Source organism: Schistocerca americana, unplaced genomic scaffold, assembly GCF_021461395.2.
Source record: "Schistocerca americana isolate TAMUIC-IGC-003095 unplaced genomic scaffold, iqSchAmer2.1 HiC_scaffold_1159, whole genome shotgun sequence".
Lineage (NCBI taxonomy): Eukaryota > Metazoa > Arthropoda > Insecta > Orthoptera > Acrididae > Schistocerca > Schistocerca americana.
Genome location: NW_025725219.1, coordinates 15,001 through 20,000, shown reverse-complemented (window position 1 = coordinate 20,000; position 5,000 = coordinate 15,001).

Genomic DNA, 5,000 nt, shown 5'->3' with positions numbered 1-5,000 from the left:
TCGCAGCTCCAGCGGATGAACGGCGGACTTTGCTCGCACTCGCAATGTGCAATCCACCCCTATAACGTGCGTTTCATGAAGAGTTATGTCCAATATGCGACATTCCCGCTGTCCCTATACATGAGCTGCGAGCTGTACCACGTACGAGCTACAGACGCGAGCGCGTTGCTCTCTGTACGAATGCAGATGCTCAGCGGCAGCTAGGAGGCGCTCCATCCATGTCGGTACCGGTGAGCGTTGCACTCGCAGTCGCAAAAACGTACGGCAAGTATATTACTCGGAAGAGTCAATGACAGTCCAAGCCCCCCTGCGTGGGAAGAGTCTTCCTAGGCCATGACCCACCGGAAGGGCGCAGCGTCCCCCACCCCAGACATGTGACGTCACACTATCGGTATTGACGACTAGACTGATTCCTTATAATCATTTGCCATACACCGGTGGAAGCTGCCGAGACGAGTAACTACATAGCGGGCTCGCCGTGTCACTAATGTACAGAGATACAATAGTTTCGACTGGAACCGGATTAAACGTATACACGGCGCTGATTAGTAATAGATAGAGCCATCAGAATACAGATAATGTATACAACTGTCCGTATACATGCTGAAAGACTCTGCTCACAATCACACGTCAGCCAGACACTCTTATCACGCACTACTCTCTGCCTGTAACAGGCACACAGACAATATCTAAGCACCAGCATGGAACAACACCCAGTGCATCCTCTCTGCCACATTAGACAATCCACACTATCATAACCAGACCGGGAGGTCCACTCGGAAAACAGAATATCCCACCCTTCCGACAACCACCATTGCTCAGCTAAGCCACCAACACCCACACATGTCCTACACAGGGGTGCACCCAACATCACAATACTGCCTCCTGTCACACCACACAAACAATGGCACGAATGAAAGACACAGGTCTGCCACAAGCATGGAATCAGAGCGCCGCCTGTTATGAGCCAAAGGTGCACCCTGACGTGGCAAATCAGATGATGCCGCAGTCATTTACTTACGATAATCACAATCAACAAACCAGCCCCCCCCCCCCCCCCCCGAAAACACCTTTCCTTACAACAATGTGTGCCTTAACCTAACCCGTATTGTGCCTTAACCTAACCCGTATTGTGCCTTAACCTAACCCGTATTGTGCCTTAACCTAACCCATATTGCGCCTTAACCTAACCCATATTGCGCCTTAACCTAACCCATATTGCGCCTTAACCTAACCCATATTGCGCCTTAACCTAACCCATATTGCGCCTTAACCTAACCCATATTGTGCCTTAACCTAACCTATATTGTACCTTAACCTAACCCATATTGTACCTTAACCTAACCCATATTGTACCTTAACCTAACCTATATTGTACCTTAACCTAACCTATATTGTACCTTAACCTAACCTATATTGGGCCTTAACCTAACCTATATTGGGCCTTAACCTAACCTATATTGGGCCTTAACCTAACCTATATTGGGCCTTAACCTAACCTATATTGGGCCTTAACGTAACCCACGTTGCGCCTTAACCTAACCTATATTGTACCTTAACCTAACCCATATTGTACCTTAACCTAACCCATATTGTACCTTAACCTAACCTATATTGGGCCTTAACCTAACCTATATTGGGCCTTAACCTAACCTATATTGGGCCTTAACCTAACCTATATTGGGCCTTAACGTAACCCACGTTGCGCCTTAACGTAACCCACGTTGCGCCTTAACGTAACCCACGTTGCGCCTTAACGTAACCCACGTTGCGCCTTAACGTAACCCACGTTGCGCCTTAACCTAACCCATATTGCGCCTTAACCTAACCCATATTGCGCCTTAACCTAACCCATATTGCGCCTTAACCTAACCCATATTGTACCTTAACCTAACCTATATTGTACCTTAACCTAACCTATATTGTACCTTAACCTAACCTATATTGGGCCTTAACCTAACCTATATTGGGCCTTAACCTAACCTATATTGGGCCTTAACCTAACCTATATTGGGCCTTAACCTAACCTATATTGGGCCTTAACGTAACCCACGTTGCGCCTTAACGTAACCCACGTTGCGCCTTAACGTAACCCACGTTGCGCCTTAACGTAACCCACGTTGCGCCTTAACGTAACCCACGTTGCGCCTTAACGTAACCCACGTTGCGCCTTAACCTAACCCATATTGCGCCTTAACCTAACCCATATTGCGCCTTACCCTAACCCATATTGCGCCTTAACCTAACCCATATTGTGCCTTAACCTAACCTATATTGTACCTTAACCTAACCCATATTGTACCTTAACCTAACCTATATTGTACCTTAACCTAACCTATATTGTACCTTAACCTAACCTATATTGTACCTTAACCTAACCCATATTGCGCCTTAACCTAACCCATATTGCGCCTTAACCTAACCCATATTGCGCCTTAACCTAACCCATATTGCGCCTTAACCTAACCCATATTGCGCCTTAACCTAACCCATATTGCGCCTTAACCTAACCCATATTGCGCCTTAACCTAACCCATATTGCGCCTTAACCTAACCCATATTGCGCCTTAACCTAACCCATATTGTACCTTAACCTAACCCATATTGTACCTTAACCTAACCTATATTGTACCTTAACCTAACCTATATTGTACCTTAACCTAACCTATATTGTACCTTAACCTAACCTATATTGGGCCTTAACCTAACCTATATTGGGCCTTAACCTAACCTATATTGGGCCTTAACCTAACCTATATTGGGCCTTAACGTAACCCACGTTGCGCCTTAACGTAACCCACGTTGCGCCTTAACGTAACCCACGTTGCGCCTTAACGTAACCCACGTTGCGCCTTAACGTAACCCACGTTGCGCCTTAACGTAACCCACGTTGCGCCTTAACGTAACCCACGTTGCGCCTTAACGTAACCCACGTTGCGCCTTAACGTAACCCACGTTGCGCCTTAACCCAACACACGTTGCGCCTTAACCCAACACACGTTGGGCCTTAACCCAACACACGTTGGGCCTTAACCCAACACACGTTGGGCCTTAACCCAACACACGTTGGGCCTTAACCCAACACACGTTGGGCCTTAACCCAACACACGTTGGGCCTTAACCCAACACACGTTGGGCCTTAACCCAACACACGTTGGGCCTTAACCCAACACACGTTGGGCCTTAACCCAACACACGTTGGGCCTTAACCCAACACACGTTGGGCCTTAACCCAACACACGTTGGGCCTTAACCCAACACACGTTGGGCCTTAACCCAACACACGTTGGGCCTTAACCCAACACACGTTGGGCCTTAACCCAACACACGTTGGGCCTTAACCCAACACACGTTGGGCCTTAACCCAACACACGTTGGGCCTTAACCCAACACACGTTGGGCCTTAACCTGCTCTGTAATTGTCATACGACGCGTTAAATTAGTGTGGTGTTGCCTAACTGCAACCCCCGCAATATAGTTTGCTACTCGCACTGCCTGGTCCCCAGAGTATCGCTTCATGTTAAACACCTTGCAGCTATACACTGTAATGCGGATGGCAGCAGGACGTACATGCTCAATGCCCTTCGCAGTTGTTCATTGGCATTTGCATGGCGAAGCACAGCCTACGTTGTGGTACGGCGTGTGTCAACTGTCCGCTGATGTTGTACGTCCAAATCACACACTGTACTGCACATTGGTCCTCATGTACTGAATGATACATCGTGGTACATGTGTGACCGTACCACGACTGCGCCAACAACGGCGAACCATACGGTCCAAATATTGTGCACTCAGCTACGTGTCGTCTCCCTATAAGAGCTGGATTGCAGTATGGTATGCCGTGGATGGCGATCAGCATGAGCCGTCTGTTGATGTAGTGGCGCGTGTTGTCAGACGTAGTCGTCTCTTCTCACACACCGTGATAGCATGGTGCACTGCGTTCCACATCTGCGACATGCGACAGAGGCCGGTTGACAGTCGTTCGCGCAATGGACATCGCATACGTACGGGGGCCACCTTCCACGTGTTCGCGAAGCGTGCACATGTTGTTGCGTGTATGTGGGCAGACATAGTGTGTCGTGACACCTGACACAGGCATGCAACAATCGTTGAATTTGCAAATGGCGATGGACGTCTACGTTTGCTGGTGACGTTACGCAAATGAACAACTGGTAAACGGTTGTGGTGCGGTTGTTCTCGCTAGAGGTGAATCAGTGATGGCGACGATCGGTTGAGCTACCAACCGGTTGTTTCAGCGATACCCACCATGCCCACGAACGTGAATGGCATGTGGGTGTGAAGCGATACGCGGCGGTGGCTGGGTGGGACCGTCCCCGGCCGGTGAGGGGGGGCCTCCCGGCGTGCTGGCCGCGCGGTGCGTGGGCGCACGCGCTACAGCCGGCTGGTGGGGGCGGCCAGTGGCAGGCGCGCCGGCCGACGGAGGCGGCAGGCGGCGCAGCTGCGCGCCGGCGCACCCTGCACGCGGCGCCGTGCGGCCAAAGTAGGTCCTCGCGGGCCCGGTGCGAAGCGCGGTGGACATCTGCAGTGTGCTGGTCCGATTGAGGACTGTGTGCGCTGAGGATGCGCCGCCGCCCGGCGCTCGGCGCCGCGACGCCGTCTGCTGCTCGGTCGCCTCTGCGGTTCTCGCAGGTGGTTTGTATCGCAGCTGTGCGGACGTGTTGGCGCGTGCGCTGTGCTGGGAGAGTTCGCTTCGGCACCCAAGTGGGGCTTTTGTCCTTCTGTGGCGCTGGCGTTGGAGCTGCCGGCCACCGTAGGTGGCGCGTGTTGTCTCCCGCCGGCAATGCCACGACAGCACGCTCCCGGGCCTCTGTCGGCAGCGGCAAGCTCAGTTGGGAGCACGGGTGGTCGCACCTAAAGCGTCTACTCGCCAAACTCCGGGCGATTGCGCCTCTCTCGAACCCGACCAAGTACTTAGGACGGCGCTGCGCGCCGCCGGGACCTGAGAGGGTTTCGAGGTGTATTGTGCAGGGGAGCTCAGC